The following is a 23,358-nucleotide window of genomic DNA, read 5'->3' on the forward strand; positions in this document are numbered from 1 at the left end:
CATAGATGAAAGCTTTATTTAACTGGAGAACATTTATATTTCGTTATGGTTTCATTTGTTTAAACTCTTAGTTCATCGTCTTCTTTTCATATAACACAGACTTGTTAATACAGCTCCTGCATCCCTCTCTAACACTCTACTCCCCACAACTGCCGACTCCCAACTGCCAACTGTCATTTAGAATCCCATCAAGCTCCGCCTCCCAAGGAACACCTGCCTATGAACTGGAATCATCATCAGGCACTATTCCGCCACAGCATCTACCCCCTCATTGTCCTCCTCAGTGCTGCTCAAGAACCATCTTGCACTAAAAAGGGAAGTCTAGCTTCCTAAATACCTGTTCCCACTTGTAGCTGTCTTTGCTGTTTTATTAGTTTTCCTTCATGCTTATTACTTTTTTAAAAATAAAATAAAATAAACCGCTTTTTGTGATTTCACTGAATTAAATTACTAGTTGAACATTGTGGGGCTTGCACACAGGATTGTGCTTCAAATGTTCTCCTTTTAAACCAGACAGGACACAAACCCATTACCGCCAACATAAATAACGGAGCTCATATTTTCCTAATGCAGTTTATGTATGCTAAATCCTACCCTTTTCACCCGGGGATTCTTGGCACCCATTCTACCATACACACTCCTGCAAAAACACTCTAGCATGAGTTTCATTCCACCACTAGATTCACAGAAGGTACATAAAGCAACATGTGACTCAACAGGGAGATCTCTTTCTGCCACCCTCTTAGCATCAGAAGTGAAATTTACCAGAGTTCACTCAGCTACTGTTTGGCAGAGCTGTAGAAGTATGGGATGAGTAGTCTCCAGAGGGAAACTATGCATTATGCAGTCTCCCGGTTCTTTCATCTGTGGATTTTTAAACAAAAGCCAAAGCAGTCTGGAGCTGACAAAAAGATGGGTGCAGGGAGAAAGATGGCTTAACCCTTCCCTCTCTGATCCTTGTTCGGCTCAAAATTACCCTCCCTGTGATTATGCACTCCTGAGCTGAAGGACTTTAGGATCTGTAACTGAATGGATTGGAAGTTAAGTTGACTTCTATATCGGCCTGGTTTGATTCTTCACACATACATCTGAAGAAGCTGGCACTGGTGTACAAAGGCTTATGACTTTTTTAAAATAGATGTGGTTATCCTTTAAAGTGCTATACAGTACATGCTTTGTTGGTTCCTGATACAGCTGCCCCTCTCCCATTAATTGTCTGCAGTTTAGACAGAAAGAAACGACGTCAAACTTCTTAAAAGAGTGGTTTTGACAGGTTGGTGTCAGCTAATGTCTGGATAGGTAAAGGTAAAGGGACCCCTGAACATTAGGTCCAGTCATGACCGACTCTGGGGTTGCGGCGCTCATCTCGTGTTATTGGCCAAGGGAGCCAGCATACAGCTTCCAGGTCATGTGGCCAGCATGACAAAGCCGCTTCTGGCGAACCAGAGCAGCACATGGAAACGCTGTTTACCTTCCCGCTTGGAGCGGTACCTATTTATCTACTTGCACTTTGACGTGCTTTCGAACTGCTAGGTTGGCAGGAGCTGGGACGGAGCAACGGGAGCTCACCCCATAGCAGGGATTCAAACCTCCGACCTTCTGATCAGCAAGCTCCAGAGTCAGTGGTTTAACTCACAGCGCCACCCGCATCCCAATGTGTGGATACAGGTGTGCAAAACAGGTGGCAAACTCTGATCTGGACACCCAGGGTAGTTGGTTGTTGTTTTTGCCTCAACTACATGGGACAGTCCTGCCCCTCTGAAAGTTGAATCCTAGTATTTAGCCTTCTCTCTCTCTCTTTCTCTGGCTTAAACAGCCTTGCAAAGCTATCTTTTGTTTAGGCTGTCAGTTGAAGTAACTGTTCTCTGCTGCTACCCAGTGCTGATCTTTTGATGACTGCTTCCCCGGGCAGTGAAGAAGAGAAGCCAGGTCATGGGGTTACCAGGGGCAGTTGAGAGTGTAGAAGTAGAAAGGCAATGCTCAGCTGTAACTCTGGCTTTGCCGCACATGGCCGTTTAACCTTCTGCAAAAGCTGATTTGCCTTTTCTCTTTTTGCCGAGCCTCTCCTTTAGCTCTTCTGTAAAAGGGAAGGAAAGAAGATGAAAAGGATGGTGCATTCAAGGCACAGGGCCATTTGGGGATGGCACACTTTGGGTGGGATTATTGTACAAAAGAGCAGTGTTGGTTCCAGCTTTGAGTGGAGTGGGGATCCTGGATCAAGGATCTTCTAGGTGGGGGAGGGCTCCCTTGTGCTTGTACTTGGACCCTTATTGGGTCTTGTGCTCGGATCCTGCTTGCCTGTTTCCCACAGGCATCTGGTTGGCCACTGTAAGTGCAGGATGATGGACTAAGATGGACCTTTGGCCTGATCCAGCTCTTATTATGTTCTTATGTGCCTTTCTTTGCTAGTGGACCCTGGTGCGCTTACGAGGTGGCAGTGGAACTGCTCCAAAGAGCACTGCATGTACCCACCTTTTTTATTTCCTGTAATGCCTCAAAGACATTGGCCAAATTAGTCCCATCAGACCTCCCAGTTTGGCCCGCCAGGCTTTTCCGGCCAAGCCATGTCCACCTGCCCTATACCTGATGTCATATACGATGTTGGATGTGGAGCAGATAAATATGCAGCAGGACCCAAAGAGGGTTTGCAGGTACCACTGAGGGCCTTCTGGCAGTTCCCTCGCTGCGAAAAGCCAAGTTACAGGGAACCAGGCAGAGGGCCTTCTTGGTAGTGGCACCCGCCCTGTGAAACCCCCTCCCACCAGGTGTCTAAGAGAAAAATAACTACCAGACTTTAGAGGACATCTGAAGGCAGCCCTTTTTAGGGAAGCTTTTAATCTTTAAGAAATTAGTGTATTCTATTATTTCTGTTGGAAGCCGCCCAGAGTGGCTGGGGAAACCCAGCCAGATGGGCGGGGTATAAATATTATATTATATTATATTATATTATATTATATTATATTATATTATATTATATTATTATTATTATTATTATTATTATTATTATTATATTTATTTATTTATTTCAGTTGTTGGCAGAATCCAGCTGTGAGTAATTTCTACATTTAGAGAAATTAATAAGGGCCATCAGCTCAACTGTTTGGATAATATTTTGTACACCGTCTTGGGACATATGTGGAAAGAGATAAATCAGCAGTGGTGATCATAAATGGGAGAGTGCTGTTGTGCATGTGTCTTGCTCATGTGCATCCCATAGGCATCTGCAGGCATACCTTCCAACATTTCTCTGATGAAAATAGGGGTGTCCCAGCTCCTGCCCACCTAGCAGTTCGAAAGCACATCAAAGTGCAAGTAGATAAATAGGTACCGCTCCGGCGGGAAGGTAAACGGCATTTCCGTGCGCTGCTCTGGTTTGCCAGAAGCAGCTTTGTCATGCTGGCCACATGACCCGGAAGCTGTCTGTGGACAAACCCCGGCTCCCTCGGCCTATAGAGCGAGATGAGCGCCGCCACCCCAGAGTCGGACACGACTGGACCTGATGGTCAGGGGCCCCTTTTCCTTTATACAACAACAACAACAATTTATTTATACCTCTCTCATTTGACAGGGTTTCCCCACTTCCCCAGCCACTCTGGGGAGCTTCCAGCATATATAAAAACATAATAAAACATTAGAATTATTATTATTATTTTTAAAAAAACCTTCAGATGTCTTCTGAAGGTTGGTTCGGGGGTCACAAACCTCCATACCCTCCAACATTTCTTTGATGAAAATAGGGGTGCCCTAAGAAAAAGTGGAACATTCCAAGATCAAATCAGAAACCAGGACAGCTTCTGTAAATCTGGAACTGTCCCTGTAAAATAGGGACACTTGGGGGGGTCTTTCTGCATGGCCACAGTAGGGTTCTGAATGTTCATAAGCAGACTTTATAATAGCATGATAGTGGTGGTTAAGGCAGAATTATTCCCGAGTAGATGACGAAACACAGGGATGATTTTAACCTATGCACCAAGCAGATGGTGGATGGAGAGAGGCAGCTATTTATGCAGCACATTTACATTAATCACAGAAAAGTGGCAAAACTGGATCAGGGTGCTTTACTCCCCAGGAAACTCTGGCCAGAAACTGCAACCTGCTTCTGCTGAGCTGAAACATGTCGTTACATAAAACATACTGAAAAGCCAACCTGGTTTTGATAAATATTTGTTGACCTATTTACTCTGCCTTGCCTATCTGTTTGCTACATTCATCTCTAGAATGTGTGTGCTGTGGCCTGCCAGCATGTGAATTCGCTCTTGCTAAATACAAAATTATTATTAGTAGATCAGGGATGGGGGAACCGGTGGCTTTCCGGATGTCATTTTCTCCTGGCCATTGGCAATGCTGGGAGGCCACAGGTTTATCACCCTCATTCACTCATTCATTTTATTTGTGTGCCGCTTTTCCAAAAAAGAAACGGTGCTCCAAGAAGCAGGGATGCATTTCAAACAGGCACCAGAAAAACAATTTCAAATTACACAGCAGAGCAAAAACAGAACAGCATGCTCCCCAGCCCCACACATTACAATACTATAAATGTAGCAAGATTACTTAAACAGCACACAGCAACCAGTAGCAAAGATAACAAAGGAACGTCATAGTTTCACCTTTGTCCTAGAATAACCCCCCACCCCCATGATGGTGCTCAGAATCCCACCCCTGCAGCAGTTTTTTCTAAGGTTTCCAAGGGCAAAGGTTGGGGTAATATGAGCTCTTGCTGCATATTATTGTCATTTCACACTCTTCAGTTAGTGAAAGACGCACCTAATGGGAGCCTGATTGTAAAACCAGTATTATTACTGTTTCCAGGTCCAGTTCCAAGCCTTGGCTTTGACCTTTCCGGCAAATGTTTGCTTTTAGCTTGACTTTTGGAGTAATGTAAGATTCTGCTCTTTGCCTGCTGGAATTTGGTGATTGTTAGCTGCCTGGAAGGATCCCATTTAACATAGAATTAAAAAAAAAATCTAGATCAAGAAACAAATGCAAACTATCTCGAAAATAGGAGTGGGGAACCTTTTAATGCCCATGGGTCACATTTCTTCACGGGCAACCTTCTGGGGGGGGGAGGGGGTGTCTCATGCCAGTGGTGGGTGGGACAGACACAAAAAGTGGATGTGGCAGACAGAGCAATGGATGTGATTCTTCTGGGAATGTTCAGGGTGGCAAGAGAGGATATATTGTTTATTAATACCCTTCCTAACTTGCGCTAGCAAGTTCCTTTACTTAGCAGAGTGCATTCCCCTTCTTACGTAGCAGAAAGCTGGTTGCAAACTCATGTGAGTTTCTTAAGAACAGGCATCCCCAAACTTGGCCCTCCAGATGTTTTGGGACTACAATTCCCATCATCCCTGACCACTGGCCCTGTTAGCTAGGGATGATGGGAGTTGTAGTCCCAAAACATCTGGAGGGCCGAGTTTGGGGATGCCTGCTTAAGACAATAAGCAATTCAATCTGGCTGGTCCAGATTGAAATGTGTTCTAATATTTTCCTGGTAAGACCCATTGAATCCCTCCTAAAAGAATAAAGACACCACAGTCTTATTGATAAGTAACAAAAAGCAAGTTTACTCATGATCAGGCAGAGCACAGTGTGATCCCTGAAGGCAGGTTTTAGGCTTACAGTTTCAAACATATCATCTTCTTTCTTCTTCTTCTTTGGTGATCACTCGTATCCGAGTAAGATTGTCTTCCATAAACATGGTTTTAACAATGGATCCGTAAGTGACTGTGGAGGCCAATTGTGGATCCACACATCCTTCCACAGTGGGGACATTGGTTTCCGGGTGGGAGTGGATTTGCCAAGCGTGCCTTCCTCTTAGCACGTTTCTCCCTTGCGTCCTGAGATCAAGTGTCTTCAAAGCCCATGACACCTTTGATAAAGGCTGTTCTCCAACTGGAGCGCTCGCAGGCCAGGGTTTCCCAGTTGTCAGTGTTTATACTACATTTTTTAGATTTGCCTTGAGACAGTCTTTAAACCTCTTTTGTTGACCACCAGCATTACGCTTTCAGAGTCTGTATATTCCATGTTCCAAAGTTCAATTGTCTTTTACGACCGCTAGGTGGTGACCCCACTGGGCGCGGTAATCCAGTCAGGGGAAAAGGGAGGCAGACTATGTTTCAGGCACCTTTTCTAGCCCCTCCCCCTTTTTGGGGTGAGCAGAGTGGATCCTAAAAAGGGCTGCTCAGTCATGGATACAGCTGCTGAGCTGCTCAACTGCCTCGTTCCTTAAGTCAGAATGACTGTATCTGTATCCACCGCCAATGTGCCGGTTCATGACCAGGGTCTTCCAGATTTCATGATCCTGCCCCCGTTACCATTTGCCGATCGTCATGGGACTTTTGGGGTTTGGGTTGGGTTTTTGGAAGATGCCTGTGCGTGAATTTGTTTTGTGTGTGTAGATCAGTGCATGGTGACCAACGCGCAGTCTTCTCAGTAGGGCTCTGTTCCGATGGCATGAAGTAGTCACGACAAACCAGTAGATTCCTATCTGCTGCAGCCTTCATCCGCCTTCACAGCTGTTGTAACATACCACTTGTTCTGCCATTGAAGACTTCTTGGGTCATTCTTTGTCTAGCTCCTTCCCTTTGACCTTACCGCCTTGGGTGACCCTGCTGGGAGTAAAACCAGGTTGGTTTTTCAGTATGTAATTTGCTTTGTCAATAGTGTTTTATAGAAGGTGGTTGATTGGTTAATTATTTTATGTTGTGGTTGTGGTATTACTATTTATGGTATGGAAACAGCTTTTCGACTCATGGGAGGAAAAAGTGGCACAACAACAACAACAAGGTGCTCCAATAAGAATTTTTTAAAACACACACACACGAAAGTTGTCAATGCATCTTAATGAAATCATTGATGGGTCATGTTCCAACAGAAAGGATTTGCACAGCAGCATTCTCAGGTAGGAAATGCCCAAACCTGGGAATATTAAGTGCTTAAAAGCTTTTTATTTGGACTGGATTTCAGATGCTCACCTTGAGACCCTGTGTTGTTAGGGGAAGAAACTGCAAGTCCAGCTACCCAGTAAAAAGCCCCGATTGCACAGACAACAAAGTTCCTCTATTTGGGGGCCTGAGAGTATATGCTTGTGCATATGTTCTGTACATAAGGGGTGAGGAAACTGAGATTTTGTTATATTGCACCTCCTATCAGCATCAGCCAGCATGGCCATTGGTCAAGGAAAATGGGAGTCAGGAATCAAGCAACATCTGGTGAACCCTAGATATAGATGTTCATTCTTAAGTCAAAAGACATTATGTTGGGATTTCTGCCCGTCACTTCTGATGGATTGCTTGGGATGGAGCCAACAGCACACCTGTAACCTTTATTCCTACATGCAGCTATAATTCTCCCTGCAACCATGTTGCATCATTTTTTCTGGGTATATAACTACAGAAACTCATTTACTCACTCCTTTCAAGTTCTGTCAGATAAATGAATATGAATATAATTTATTTACAGCCCACCGGCCACAAATCAAATAGATAAACAGCATGAGACCTAGGAATAGCTGCAGAGTTCCCTCCCTCCCTCCCTCCCTCCCTCTCTCTCCACACACACACACACACACACAATTCATTTGCACCTGTTTGGAACCATGAGGCTGTGCAGGCAAATACGAAATATTGCCAGATACCAACATTGGCATTTGTTCTGAAGTTCATTGTGACTGCACTGCTACGCCTTGCATGTAAAGTGTGGAAACCATAGCTCTGTGCTTAAGAGCTGGATGGTGGACAGGAGCTGTAGCCCAACAAATTACTGGAGGACCATTGGTCCCCCAGTCCTGTTGCAAAGCTTGCATGAAGAGATGAATATGGCACCCTCTGTAACTAATTCTGGAATCTTTCCAATATAATGCATTTGCCTTTCCTTTGTCCCCATGTGCTCATCTGAAGGCCCTTTTAAGGGTTCTCTTGTCATCTGATGTATAGCAGGGGAGGGGGGTTACTAGGGAAAGGGGCTTCTTGGTGGTGCCAACTCAATTGCTCTCACCATGGAAGGCTCACCTGGCACCTACTTTGAAGCCATTTTGGTGCCAGGCTTTTTCGTTGAATTTGACCTGTTTCATGGTACTTGCACAGACTGCAGATTTCACGGTATGCTTTTGTTTTATGGCGTTTTGAAATGTTGTCAAGTTGCTGTGAGAATTTGAAGAGATCAATCTTTACAATAAAACAAATGTGTGTGCAACATAATTGCCTTTTTGCTTTTGAGAGAATGCTTTCAGTTTTGCTCTCCAATTTCAGTCACCCCCAAACTGCGGCCCTCCAGATGTTTTGGCCTACAAGTCCCATGATCCCTAGCTAAGAGAACCAGTGATCAGGGATGCTGGGAATTGTAGTCCAAAACATCTGGAGGGCCGAAGTTTGGGGATGCCTGTTCAAGATCATTTGCATTCCAATCGTTGTGTTTTCAATTGAAAGTACAAGCTCTAAACCCATTACTGTGTTTCAAGTTATGAATCAAAACAAGGAAACAGCATGGGGCCTAGGAATAGCTGTGGGGGCCTCCACCCCCCCCCCATTTCTCACTTCTAATTCCCACCATGTGTATGCAAGTATTCAAACTATATATAAGCTAGTTACAGGTAAGTAGCCGTGTTGGTCTGAGTCGAAGCAAAATAAAAAAATTCCTTCGGTAGCACCTTAAAGACCAACTAAGTTTTTATTTTGGTATGAGCTTTCGTGTGCATGCACACTTCGTCAGATATATATAAGCTATTCAGCCCTAGGCTACCTTAGAAATGTGGAAAACCTGATCTCTCTCAAACAAAAAATTGCTTGTAAAACCCTATAACTCACAGCTGTAAACATGTACTGAACTATAATACTGTACAGGTTCCAAACCTTTAGCAAGTGTAGGGTAGCATGGAAGCCTCCCACCTGAATTCTCCACTGAGCAAAATATGCTGTTCTCATTTTCCCCACACCCGGAAATATTTGGGCAGGAAGTAGGTTGGCATCACAATTAAAATACAATTTGAATTAAAACAAGCTGGAAGCTTTGCATTATTTATTGATAACAATGAGTTGGTTTTAGCGATGGCTGCTTGCATTTATGTTTTTGTGCTCTACTTTCCCCACAATAGTACTGGTGTAAATATCTTCTTATGAGAACCGGACATAACATAAGAACATAAAAGAGGCTTGCTGGATCAGGCCAATGATCTAGTCCAGCATCCTATTCTCCAAGTAGCTAACCAGGCGCCTATGGAAAACCTGCAAGCAGTAAGATTATACAGGATTTGGACAGAAGCAAAGGCAGAAGAGGCTTGACAGGTCAGATGTACAAATGACCTGCAAACCCCCCCCCCCCCAACCCTGTACCTACAAAGAGAGTTTAGCTTTTAAATAACTTTTTATTTGTTCAGAATACTTCTGTGCAGACACCAGCAGGAACTGCAGTACATTAAATGAGCAAACCTACAACCATCAATTATAAAACAATAAAATACGTCATCCAAACAAATAAAAGGCAGTGTAATTTTGTTGACCAATCATAAACTTAAGAACACACCCTCCCTTAAAATAACTTTTCACTTGTATCTGAAGAAGTGTTCATGCACACAGAAGTTCAATCCAATGACAAACTTAGTTGGTCTCTAAGGTGCTACTGGGATAATTTTTTATTTTATTTTGTTTCGACTACGCCAGACCAACGCGGCTACCTACCTGTAACTTTTCACTTGAGTGTGTCTCTTTGCCTTGTGTGTTTGGGTAGGCTTATATCTGACCTCCCCCAATCCCTAAACCCAACTCTTTTGAGGATTGTTCCGATTTGGTGGTCAAATGATGCTGCTATGCTCTTGTTGGCAGGTATCGCAGCCGCTGGCCGCCTCAACCTATGCGCAGGCACCAACAGTAATGCGCCTCCTGCCTTATGCGCGCACATCTCGGCATGCAAGCGCCGCGTGGAAGGGAAAGAGGCACAGAGCAGGGCCTCGTCTTTGTGCACTTGTCATGCACAGCTTGCAAGTGCCCTGGGTGGGAGGAGGGAGGCAGGAGTTTGGCTGGCGCTTCTCTCTCTCGTCCTGCCCCTGGCGGCGGAGAGACGCCAGCAGCCGGAGAGCCCTGGCCATGCAGAGTGCGTAATAATGCATGCCATAAAGCGGGTGGGCCCCCGTCCTTGGCGGGCACATAACCCTTTTCTCCCCTCCCCCACCCCCGATCAGCAATGCATAGGATTACATAGGTGCCACTGGTGAACTCACCCCCCCTGCCCGCACCCGTGCCTCTTTCCTAGTCTGTGCACGCGCCTGCTGAGCACCCTTCTCTCTCACCCCGTCTGGGCTGCGTTTGCAGGAGGAGCGCGCGCTCCCTTTGCGCGCCGGCGGAGTTGGCGTCCTTTTCTCACGCTTGCTAGGGGGAAACCACCCGGGAGCAGCAAGTCCAGCGGCGGCGTCCGCCAATAACAAAGCACCTCGCCAAAGTCTGGCCCGGAGGGAGGGAGGGAGTGGGAGGCATCGGGGAAAGCCGCCCTCCCTCTCCTTCCCGGAGCATCTTGTGCAAACAGAAAGGCTGGTTGGCTGCTGCTGCTGCTCGCCTTTCCTCTCCGGAATCCTCCGGTGGCAGCTGATGTAAGACTCTGGCGGGAGCAATGGCAGAAACAGGCGGGGAGGAGGTGGTGGTGGAGGACGGGGGGAATGCGGTGCTGCTGCTGCTGCAGGCACAGGGCTGCCTTCCCTGCTGAAGCCGCCAGCCGCGCGCCAGCGGATCTCCGGCGCTGGCGATTCTAGGGGGCCGGCCGGCAGGTACGAGGGGCACGGAGTGGCCATCGCCTAGCGCCGGGGAGGCGCATAGGAGGCGCGCTTGCCTGCTATGCAGAGGGGGCTGCAGCCTGACCGACCCCTCCCTCGGGGGTCGGGAGAGACTCTCCATTGGCCTCGTCTCACGTTTGAGACACACACACACACACACGCTTCCCTTCCTGCATCTGCCTCCTCTCTCCAGCTGGCTCCGCGCCCCTTTACTGGGAAGTAAGCCCCGCGCTGCCCCGCGGGATTTGCTTCCCGGTAAGCGCGCAGAGAGGAGAGCCGTTGGCTTGTTCTTCGCGTTGGTGGGCGGTGGGTGGGCGCTTTTTCTGTTGTTGTTGTTGCTGTTGTTGGTAGTCCATGCGTGGCTCTGCTCTTTCTCCAGCTCCTCTGGGGCGAAAGCGCTTTCTTGGCTCCCGGTGTGCTTCACCCTTGGCGCTTTGTTCCCCGCGAAATGCAACATCCCCACCCCCCGCCCTCCAGCGTCGCTGCTGGCAGGTCTCTCCATAGAGCTCCGCTTGCATCCGAGCCGTTTTTTATTAATACTGTAGAGATTATTTTTAATATTATTCGGTCCGTGCCGAGCAGGTCACCTTTTCCTCCCACCCCCGTATGTGCATCCGGGATTAAATGTCTGCAGTTCTTATAAATCTTTCCCTAGCTTCAGGTGTAACTTTTAGCATTTCTGAAGTGTTCGCCCTCCAGTTTCAAAAAGGGTGGCCTCTGTTTTGGAGAAGGTAAGCGGCACTTTCCTAGGGTGTGCATGTGTGTGTGGGGGGTATGCTTTCCTATCTGAATTATTTCCTGGTGTTGTTTAAATTAAAACTTAAATAATAATAATAGGAAACAGGTGCTGAGTGTTTGTGTGCCTGGAACCCACCAAGTTATTAGTTCTATGGCTGAATTTTGTGTGATGAGACACTAGCTGGTTAATCCAATTTGGGCTTTGTCAGCTGCAGATGGGCGATCTTAAATGCATTGCTCTTATTAAAATACCTGGCTGTATCATTCTGTTGCTATTTCTCTTAGAGTCCCCTCCCCGCCCCCCTTACTGGTCTGATGAGGTAATATTTCAGGCCATGGAGAATAATATTTGGAAGCTGCTAAGAGAAGCGTAAAGACTTGTATACTGATGTGTTTGGGCTGTAGCTGTAACACAGGTGATAAACCACCAGTGGTTATTCCTGCCCGAGGTGAAGATTGCCTAGGGAAACATTAAAATAGACATAACTGTTGGTCCCAGTTAATGTGGGGGATAAAGGTTTGTGGAATATTGAGTGGGACCAGTTTTGCTCATCTAGGTAAATGTCGTCTACACTGACAGGCAGTCAGAGAATCTTTCCCAACATTACTTATAGATGTTGGGGATTGAACCTAGAACCTTCTATTCCAGTGAGCTATGTCCCTTCCCCTAAATGTGATATGAGAATATGATATCATTTATGAAAAATGGCCGGTGTATATTTTACAAAAGGCCTGCCTGCATGTGCTTATTGTTGTTACTTAGTGAGAGGCTGCTGATGCACAACAGAATATTAGTGAACTACTACTATCTTGCTTGTTGACTTTTGTCAGAGAGCTCATCCACACCCAGCACTTCTGGAAGCCCTACTCTCTTGCAGAAACAAGGGAGACAGAGAATGGTCCAGATTCCCTTTCTGCTGATGATGTTCTGTTCTGGAGCCTGATGTTGTGATCCCAAACATTAATGCCTGTGTTTGGGGGGAGAGGGGCATGCCATTTGTGCGATGTGTCACAAGGGTTTGTTGTGCAACCAGGCACACGGGTCAGAAATCTGGTGCATGAATTATGAAAACTGGAATAGTTTCTGTGGGGGAAAATCAATGTGTCAAGCAGGAAGCAAGTACCTTTTAAAAGCTGCTGGACTTGTTGCTATGCAAGCATGTATGAGAGGATGCTATAAACAACAGCAGACCGCCCAAAGTTTCAAGTTGAAGTGGCTAAAATGCTGCACTTTTAAGGAAGCCAATAAAACATTGCTGTCCGGAACATGCAGTGTTCCGTGAGCATTCTTTGACAACACAGTTGTGCAGCTTTGCCAGTTGTGGCTTGTCCTTTGTGCCAAAGAAGGCAAGCTGTCTAGCTCTGTAAGAGCAACAGATAGCATTGCCATGCAACTTACATAAGTAAATATTCAATGTTGGTTAGTGTAACTAGTGTCGGTCTAGTCTACTGTAAATTATTACACACAGTTTATTATCTCTATAAACTGCCTTTGCATCTATTCTGTGAAGGTATTGGGTTTTTGTTTGTTTGCTTGCCTTTCAGAAAACACAGCTGATGCTTTGGCACTTAATGATACAAATCTTCCACATTGCAGTAAGACTTAAGATGCGTGTAAAAGGAACAGGTTATTTTTTAATCAGTATCCCACCTTTGCTCTAAGATGCTCAAGGTGGCATACAGTACATGGTTTTTCTCCCCTCCATTTTCTCCTCACAACAACCCCGTGAGGTAGGTTGGGCTGAGAGATTGTGACTGACCCAGGGAGCTCCATGGCTACATTGGGATTTGATTCCCTTTTGCTTCCCAGGTCCCGATCCAACACTCTAATCAAGGAAATAATAGAGATGATGCTTAAAACAGGTAGGTTTCATTGAACTTTCTTTTTTCAAAAAGGAAGAAAGAAACTTTATTTCCAAATTACGTAGCATTCTGTTGCAAAAGAATAATAATAGGTGTATAAAGTAAAGGTGTTTGCCACAGAGTTTCTATGCACCTAAAGCCCTTTGAAATCAATTGACTTGAGGCTGCCTAACTGTGTGTCAAATCATGGCTCTTATCTTTGCCTACAAACACTCGGATGAAGAGTCGATCGGAACTAGCTAGCAACTGTCAAAACAATTCCAAAACCTTATTTGATCATTGGGTATGGATTCATATCTGCTTGCATAACAATGCTCTTTGCTTTTGAGCTGCACTCCCACACACAGGAGCTTTGTTCTGAAACACAGGTCTTTTTTATTTTTATTTTTAAAATGAATCCAGAAATATCCTACGAACAGCCTATAATCCAAACAGTTGGCTCTGCTGCATAGGAAAAGCTGCAGGTGGAAACTCCCCCCCCCCCCATGACTGCCACCCAGCCTGTTTTCAAATATATAGCATGTTAGACCGCAATGATCTCTTGTTCTGTACCACACCAAATCTAGGGAATGAGTGTGCTGCAGTATATGCTGCTGCTGCTTCAAATAAATCCACAGTTCTCTTGTCTTGACTTTTAGTGCCATATTTTATTTTATTTTATTTTATTTTAAAAGCAACTTCTGTGGCTGTACTGTTTAAGTATTATTTTGGCAGTACCGTTGGACTCGGAGCTCTGTTGCGAGCCTGTCAAATCAGTTTGCCTCCTGCCATTGGGTGGGTGGGGGAGAGAGAAGAGTTCTTTGTTTAATGTAACTTTAAGTACTTGATGCCTTGAATGTAAGGTGAGGACATGTCTTAATGCTATAGTCGACACATGCATATGCACTTGGGGTAGGGGAGTGGGTTGCGCTGTGGTCTAAACCACTGAGCCTCTTGGGCTTGCTGATCAGAAGGTCAGCGGTTCAAATCCACGCGGTGGGGTGAGCTCCCGTTGCTCTGTCCCAGCTCCTGCCAACCTAGCAGTTCGAAAGCATGCCAGTGCAAGTAGATAAATAGGTACCGCTGTGGCGGGAAGGTAAATGGCGTTTCTGTGTGCTCTGGTTTCCGTCACGGTGTTCTGTTGCTCCAGAAGCATTTAGTCATGCTGGCTACATGACCCAGAAAGATGTCTGTGGACAAATGCTGGCTGCCTGAAAGTGAGATGAGCACTGCACCCCATAGCCTTTGACTGGACTTAACCATCCTGGGGTCCTTTACCAGATGTCATTGGACTCCCACTTCCAACAGACCTAGTCAGGGCAGCTCAGAGTTTAGTCCAGTGACATCAGGGGTTGGGCACAAGCTTCCCACTCCAGAAATAGATTGATTGTTTGATTCTGATTTTTTGTGTTTGTTTGATTAGGAACTAGGAAATGAATGCATTGATGTGGCTCAGCAGCATTCCTTGTTGCTGCGCTTTCAATGGGAGCTCTCTTTACGCATGTTGATCTGATTCACATACTCCCAATGATGAGTTGTTGTTTTGGAAAGCCAATAGGTTTTATTACAAGCATCGGGAACCTGTAACCCTTCAGATGTTGTTGAATTCCAGGTCCCATCAGCCCCTGCCATCAGGATCAGTGGTTGGGGATGATGGGATCTGGAGTCTGATAGCATCGCAGTTCTATAAGCTTGTTCTATAAGCAAGACATTTCCCTCCTGTATGTGATTATCCACATCCGTTTCTGGGTAGGCATGCATGCATGAGGACCATGTAATGTGGGAACTCCTCTCTTGTGGATACAGCTGGGCAGGAGGAAATTCCAGCTCTGGGTGGGAAAAGTGCTGCTGTTTCAGGAATCTGATGATCAAATCTCTGTGTTGCATTTGGCTATCTTTGTGTGTGCCTCAAGATAGCTGGGACCACTTGTATGAAAAGTTAAAGGTCTTGGGTGAATCAGCTCCCTCACTGCTTTTAGCAAGCAGCATTAACAAGCCTAGAGCAGTTCGATACAGAATAGAAAAAAAGCCAAAAAGCCAAGCCCACTAAAAGGGTAAGAAATAAAAGAAGAAATTTAAGAGCAACCTTTGACTACCAAAGTACAAAAAAATCAAAGGCAATTACGTTGGTCAAAAAGAGGGTTGGGGATCTTAGGAAGTCCCTAGTTGGGTCATACCTTTATTGGGACTGATTTGGATTTCGGCGTTCATTAGCTACCGAGTTATGCAACAGATGTCTAATGCAACCATGCATTATTATTATTTTTAAAAAAGGATAAAACTATATAGCAGGCCATTGAAATGCAATTCTTTGCTACATCTGTATCTTTCCTTTCCATTAAAAGGTAGTGAACAGCAATAACACAACTACGTACAGTAAAATATATACAGTATTTAAAAATGCAGTAGAACACAAAATAACAGCACAATCCTGTATTTGTACTTAGAAGTAAATCATATTGATTTCAGTGGGGTTACGCCCAGGAAAGTGGTATAGAATGTTAGACTAAAAAAACTCCAAAACACTCTTAATAAAACAGAACAAAACAGAACAAGATAAAACAGAACTTCAGGATTCTTAATGCCAGTGCATACAATTACTATGTAGGTTAAGTGATTTCTAGTTAGTGATGTGTTTGCAATCCACAGATTTCTAAAATATGTGGAAATGCTGGGTTTGTTTCAGTGTTTAGCAAACCTATGCAAAGAGAGGGCTTTTAAAACTGTTCAGGAAATGCTGGGCAGCTTGCATATCGAGGCCCTGTGGCCACCCTGTTTCATAATGTGCAAATAACTAGACAACACACAGCTTTGGGATCAAATAAAGCCATGGGATCAAATAAAGCCACAACTTTATTGGTTACAGATGTGAAGGTTTGGCCATAGGCATTGAGGCAAGCAACTGAATAGGTCACTCCCACCTGTTGGCTGGGAGTGTTACTAAGGGTGAAGCCAGTGGGGGACGAGGATGAGATGCCCTCTGACTTAGGTCAAATCGTGGTGTCCCCTAAATGATCCCCATTGAAGGAGTGGTATGGCCCTAGCCATGGCATCAGACAGAAGCTACTCTTCCCGGATCCTTTTAACAGGTTACCCTTACCCGTGGAGGGGCAGGAGGAGGCTACAACCTCCCCTCCAACCAAGACTAGGCTTACCCATCTGCCTTACAAAGTTGTGACAATTGCTATGAGGTAGGGGAAAACCCAAATGATGATGTCCGTTAGACAAGTGGGAAGAATTCCTGCCCAGCCCCTGAAAATTAGGTGGCCGACATTGTCCATAGCAAGGTTGTACCATCCGTGAAAAAACTCTGATTTGAGTCAGGGCGGGTGGGAGGAGAAGGAGAAGGAGAAGAAGAAGAAGAAGAGTTTGGATTTGATATCCCGCTTTATCACTACCCGAAGGAGTCTCAAAGTGGCTAACATTCTCCTTTCCCTTCCTCCCCCACAACAAACACTCTGTGAGGTGAGTGGGGCTGAGAGACTTCAAAGAAGTGTGACAAGCCCAAGGTCACCCAGCAGCTGCATGTGGAGGAGCGGAGACGTGAACCCGGTTCCCCAGATTAGGAGTCTACCACTCTTAACCACTACACCACACTGGTGCAGCAAGAGAGAGGCCAAAAGGCCCCACCGTCTGAGCATTTAAACTTCGCCTGGGCACGGCACCAAGGGCCACAATTAGTCGGTTGGTCCTGCACCCATGGGGACGCCCCCTAACTCCTGCGGCAGGAAGATGATCCAGCTTGTGATAGACTGGCTTACCAGGGAAGCCCAGGGCCCGCCCACAAAGCCGCATGCCCAATAAGGGGACAGACTGACTTAACAGTCAATATTCTGCAGGTTCATAGCCTGAAAAGAAGACAGTAATATAGCTGATTTAAAATTGTATTAAGGCCTTAGTGTATGCTTTCAAAATACAAGGTTTGTGATCATTCTAGGCTCCTGGGATACAGCAGCCAGGACTGATCTTGCAGACAAACTTGATGTCATCTCCTCTGGGATTTATAAATCATCCAGTTTAGGGTACTTAGTGAAATAGGTACACTGAAACATATGAAAATTGAATCCACCAGAAGTTCTCTCTAGAGCAGATGTGTAGCGTAATTGTATGGGAAACAATGCGGAAGACATTGTGACGAGGAGATAGGATGGCATGTCTTAGAGTTCTCCCCATAGCCGCGCCGCGCCCCAAACTTAGCTTCTGCGTGGATGTTTCTTTAAGGGAAGAGAGCTTGTTGACCACAGGTATTGCCAATTAAGAGAAGGCTCTCTATAAAAGGCAGGCATTTGGGATGGGAAGAGAGCCTGCCTGCCTGGAGGAGAACTGAGATAGGTTGCATGTCCTCGCTACCCAGGGAGCAGATTGGGGACATTGAGTATGTATGTATTGTTTTCTATAATAAAGGTTCTTTGGTTCACCTTCCACCTCCTCATTCCTTTTGTCCTGATATCTGATAAAAGAACCGCTGCATTTGGCAGAACAGTAATCAGGTTACAAAAATAAGATGGCAGTATTTGGATCCACCCTGCATGTCGTTGATTGCCTTTCAGTAAATCTGCAACCTGGGGATTTAGTTTTATCCAAGAGGCAACTGTAGTGCAGCTTTCTGCAGGCATCCTCCAGGCTGTTGCAACACATCATTCTTCTTTATTAGTTATGTGCAGGGCTTCCCCCCCCCCCCAAGAACTCACTGGAACTCAGTTTTGGCACCTCTCAGATGGGTGCCGTTGCCAATCAAAGAGGGAAAAAAGGTAAAGGACCCCTGGATGGTTAAGTCCAGTCAAAGGTGACTGTGGGGTTGCGGCGCTCATCTCATTTTCAAGCCGAGGGACCGGCGTTTGTCCACAGACAGCTTTCTGGGTCATGTGGCCAGTGTGACTAAACTGCTTCTAGCACAACGGAACACCGTGATGGAAGCCAGAGCACACCAAAACGCCGTTTACCTTCCCCCTGCAGTGGTACCTATTTATCTACTTGCACTAGTATGCTTTCAAACTGCTAGGCTGGCAGGAGCTGGGACAGAGCAATGGGAGCTCACCATGTCATGGGGATTCAAATCGCCAACCTTCCAATCGGCAAGAGGCTCTGTGGTTTAGACCACAGCGCCACCCGCATCTCCCAGCGCCACTCCTATCTAAGAGAAGGGAGGCATTCATGAGGAGTACCGGCACCTCTTTTAGTAGAAAAATAGCACTGGTTCTGTGATGTTTCCCCAGTGTTATTGCATTCTGGGGAGCAATTCTGCAGTAGGGTGCAACAAGAGCTGGACCAATAATCGCAACCCCAAACATTTATAGAATAAAAAGTTACAGGATTTAAGTGGCAAGCTACGGGACAGCCATTGATTGGAAATGAAGCAGTACCGTATGTCTGCCACAAAAGTTTCACAGGTGCAAACAGTGGGGTCACCAGTAACTTTTCTGATAAAATCATGAGCACAAATAATCATGAATACACATTTGAAAGGATGCCTGGAGGGGCAACGAGAAGGAATTCCCGCTGTGTTCACCTAGGCTTACTCATAGTGTGTTTAGGTTTGCAGTCTCAATGTGATTCATTCTGCACAGCTGTTGGGGTCAATGGGCAATTTCTGTGACCTGTGACTCTGAGAGCATCTGACCTTGAGCACAGCCTCCCACTGTGTATCCTGCAAACAGTTGTGATTCTGTAGGCAAGATTAATTGTATGATCACTGTTGCAATTAAAAATACCGTGACATTAACAAGGGCTCTCCTTGCTTTATTTTGAAAACAAAAACAAAAACATTGTAACTATTCCAGGAGCTGCAACGGCAATCCTAACCATGTCTTCTCAGAAGTAAGTCCTGTTGAATTCAGTGGGGCTTACTCCCAAGTAAGCGATGATAGGATTGCAGTGTGAATTGTTGCCTGTGTAAGATATATAAATTTGGCATGATTCTGATTTTTTTTTTCCCCAACCTAGAGGGATGTCAGGCAATGAAACCGTTTTTGATCACTTTAAGGAAGTCCTGCTCATCCACCCAGACTCTGATATTTTATACATTTGCAAGATGTGGACATAAAATGTGAGAACAGGTACAGGCCACACTGTAACATGTTCAGATTGCCATCTTCTCTGGTTAGTATCCTTGAAAACACAATTCAAGGCGTAAGCTTGTTAAAATATATTGATTCTGAAGAAGCGAGGCTTGAAGAGGAAGAGGAGGCAGTCCTTGTGATTCTCTCAACACAACAGTGAAAATATTTGGGCTGTCCAACATCCAGAAATAAGATTCCTTTCTGTTCAGTTTTGTTTGTTTCCAAAGGGCAGTACAGTATTGTTTTGCCAACTTTCTTACTTTCGTACTCTCCGTACAATCTTGCCCCAACAACTATTCATTTTGGCTGCCTTTTGTGTTTTTCTTCAACTGAAAATGTACCACCTGCTCTGGAGGCATTTAACTTATTGCGAGCAAACAGGATCCACAGCAGAGAGGAGTGCTCTTGCTCATCCTGCTTGCTCACCAGCTATGCCTTCTGTCAGGATACTCCGTTTGCTGTTTGTTCTGATTCCATGGAATTGAACCTGGGATCCTTTGCATAGAAACTCTGCACTGTGCTTTCTACCCACAGTTTTTGTTGTCTGATCGCTGGCTATGTAATTTGCCACTGGCAGTCTGTGGCTAGCAGCACCTTCCCTCCAAACCAGAAGCGGAAACTCCATTCAAGCCATACTTTGCGAATTTTGGCTTGGAAGGTGAATGCTAGTCATTCTTTGCAGGTTTGGAATCTGTACGAACTGTTCAAGCTACGCATGGTGAAGAAATCCACCTGCAAGAGGACAGCAGGAAGGGTCCTAGTTTCCTGTTCTTCTCCGTAGTTTGTAGGAGAACTTAGCCTATGGTCTGGTTCATATGTAAGGGAAACCATGATTTTCTGCTGCGGGAACAAGCCTATATGAGGCGCACCTCTGTGCGCCTCCTGGTGCTCACAAGGGGGAAATGAAGGAGAACATGAATCAGAGGCTTGTGAAGACTTGTCTTTTGCTACTGTGAAACTACAGTTTTCCATTACGTCTGATCAGATTTTCAAAAGAAACTTTCTTCATAATATAATAAATACAAAATTGGGAGTGGTGTTCATATAATTATAATGCAAAAAAGTCTGCCAAATTGATAGAAGTATAAATATTTATCTAGGTGCCTGCATTTAATTGTCTGAACGTGTTTTATGAGACTGGGACTTACTTTTTAGAAAACAATGGGTGTCAAATGCAGCCTAATTTTAATAACTTCTAATTTTGCTTGCATTTCTTTCTTTTTGCAACTTTGGCCTTTTGAGGAACATCTGGAATAGTCACCCTAACTTGAAATGTGAAGGCAAACATGAAAGCAATTTGTTTTGTTTTTTTCCAAAAAAGAACTTCCCCTCCAGCTTTCTCCTTGGGAAACCTGGGAAGGAAGAGACCTTTTAATGTGATCTTGTTAGCCTTATTACAAGATCTTGCATTTCAGACCTGATTGTTCTGTTGCTGCATGATGAGGGCTAGATACTTGGCTCCGATCCAGATAAAGCCAATTGCATTGAAACCTCATTGGAAACAAAGGGAAAAATTAGCTGTGACTCAGGATTAAATTAGAACGCCGTTGGTTTCCCTGGAACTGAAGCATGGCTATTTTTATTTGACTTGGGGGACCACTATTTTTAAGCATAAACAGGCCAGGTTCACAGGGCACATCAAAGCAGCCTTCCTCAAACTTGTTCCCCCCCCCCCCAGATGTCTTGGGCCAACTGCTATTGGCCCCAGCTAGCACACTGATTAGGGAAGACTTCAATCCTCAACTTTTATTTGCCCATTGTAGGATCAGAAGCTTACGGTTCCATCTGCCACCAATGACCATTAGTGTTTGCGCAAGAGCTATATGCCACAAATACACCAAACTTGCATTTTAAGTGCTAGGTTCTACATACAGGTATTCTTAATACGGTAAGTAAAATATAGGTTTCATAAGTTGAAACTGCATGTTTTTAAATTTCCCCGAAAGTCTATATTCTCTCAGCCCCTCCAGCTAATTTTCTCTGTTTCCCTAACATTTCTGCAAATACTGGTTTGATTCGTGACATCCTCCGCTATCCCCAAGAAACAGAAGATTGGCAGATTTTAGAACTTTCCATTTCTCTGTAGGCTAACAGCATACCACTTCAAAGTGGTGTCTCTTTGGGTTGGGTTTTTTTTTTGGGGGGGGGGGTAGTTAATGAGAACAGATGTGTTCAATAGCCGGGATGCATTTTGACAAACAGCACTTTTCGCGATGTGTAGTATAAATGTGTTGTAACGTGGCTGCTCAAGCCCGCTGTTTTTCACTAGCTTTCTGAAATGGTTCATCCAGTTGTGATATAACGCTAACATGTTCCATGCTCTCACCTGATCTGACTGTCAGTAAAAAGGCCCTCTAAGAGAGATGTAAGAAGTTTGTCTTGTTGCTTTATTCTCCCCCCTCCTATTTTTTTGTGTGTGTGCTGCTCAACAGTATAATTGAATATTATTCTGTGTTTGTCCATTATCTCTGTTCAGCGCTCTCAAAAAAAGGTTCAGTTCACTCCAAAAAGCATAGAGCTAAGATAAAAGTCTTGCAACAGTGAGCAATGGAGCCTCCTCTCCCCATTTTTAAATTCTTCATGGTACTTCTTTAACCCCCATCTTTAAACTTGGCAGGCTCCCTGCCCCCCCCCCCCAGTCAACTTGTGGCATCTGTTATTAGATAATGTAGACAGCAAGCATATGTTTTTTAAATGATCCCAAGTAAGTCATTTTTGTTATTGTTGCTGAAAAATAATTCAGTAGCATTCCACTACTGGTTGTGTTTTTTCTGCATTTATTCCACGGGGCTCTTGAGGGGTTTGCTAGTACATATCTTTCAAACTGATTAATTCACAGAAATGAACGAGAAGAGAAATTACTTCTTTCCCCAAGGAAGTACAAACGCTAGGCTCTCTCTCCCCTTCACAACACACATTTCCCCATCTCCTGAGAATCCAGTACCCTAAAGAATTCATTATAGTAGGCCCCTATCCCTGGGGATTAACATATTTTACCAACTGGAGTCTATCTTATATGAAACACATGGCTACAATTAGTCATGATGTTTTCATTCAGTTTATTGGTGGCTGTAAAGATAAAACATGCAAATGTTTCCTGGGTAGTGTCTTAGGAATAAATTAAGACTGATGGGAGTATAAAAAGTGGAGAGAACAAGATGCAAAAGTCATCTTTAAAAAAAGCCTGGTAGTGGCTTTTAGACACTAGCGCAGAGGCAGAGCTAGCTGCTCCAGCACCTGGAGAGGTGCATAGGGGCGGGGCAAACATCCCAGGGGGGGGGCCATGGTGAGCATCCCAGGGGGTGAGACACCCATGGGGGCAGAGCGAGACGCCCATGGTGGGTAGAGCAAACCACCCACGGCGGGCAGCTTTCTGGGTGGCGGCGGGGGGAGCCACACTGCATTCCCAGCAGCCTCCTTCCCCCCTCCACCCAGGAAGCAGCCTTTGCCACTTCATGGCAGTACTGGCTGCTTTCCTACCACCTCCCTTTGCATCTGGGCTCTGAGAAATGACCAGGGTGTGTGTGTGTGTGTGTGTGTGTGTGTGTTCCCTTTGTTTCACAGTTAGTCATTCTGTGTGCATTGCCTGTGTCTCCGATCGGGTTTCCTGTGGCAGCAAGGGAGACATTTTCACAAGGACATAAGAGACAGCCTGCTGGATCAGGCCAAAGGCCCATTTGGTTCTCACAGTGGCCAACCAGATCACTCTCCCCTCCTGCAGTTTCCGAAAACTACAGATCAGAGACATTTCTGCCTCTAACTGTACAGGCAGAGCATAGCTACCAGGCCTAGTAGCTCCACAGCTGTCTCACAGGGAATGCCAGGCTCAAACTTTGCCCAAAACGGCTCTCGGAGCCCAGATGAGGCAGAGAAGTGGGGGTGGAGGCAGCTGGCTAGCTGGTTGCTGCAGATGCAAGTCAGACATGGCAGTTAGTACCTGGAAGACAAGTTGGGCTGATG

At 45.3% G+C, this 23,358-nt stretch overlaps 1 protein-coding gene and 1 long non-coding RNA gene across 18 annotated transcripts in view; one reads left to right on the top strand and one right to left on the bottom strand.

Moving 5' to 3' along the window:
- Nucleotides 1-5,537: 5,537 nt before the first annotated feature.
- On the bottom strand, nucleotides 5,538-10,422 carry LOC148686164 (uncharacterized). Its single transcript, XR_015948850.1, has 2 exons — nucleotides 10,283-10,422; nucleotides 5,538-6,611 (listed from the first exon to the last, which is right to left on the bottom strand). It is a non-coding gene; the product is annotated as an uncharacterized LOC148686164 (long non-coding RNA).
- A 19-nt stretch (nucleotides 10,423-10,441) lies between these two features.
- Nucleotides 10,442-23,358, top strand: part of PLCB4 (phospholipase C beta 4) — a 183,701-nt gene continuing 170,784 nt past the window's right edge. For 5 of the 17 annotated variants that reach the window (XM_088665578.1, XM_088665585.1, XM_035110090.3 and 2 more), the window contains exon 1: nucleotides 10,442-10,579. The gene's annotated coding sequence lies outside the window, so the exon portion shown is untranslated. Of the gene's footprint in view, nucleotides 10,580-10,617; nucleotides 11,491-13,312; nucleotides 13,361-23,358 lie in introns of those variants that run through there. The other 12 variants (XM_060272409.2, XM_088665586.1, XM_035110091.3 and 9 more) reach the window with 6 other exon arrangements.

Source organism: Zootoca vivipara, chromosome 3, assembly GCF_965207765.1.
Source record: "Zootoca vivipara chromosome 3, rZooViv2.hap1.1, whole genome shotgun sequence".
NCBI lineage: Eukaryota > Metazoa > Chordata > Lepidosauria > Squamata > Lacertidae > Zootoca > Zootoca vivipara.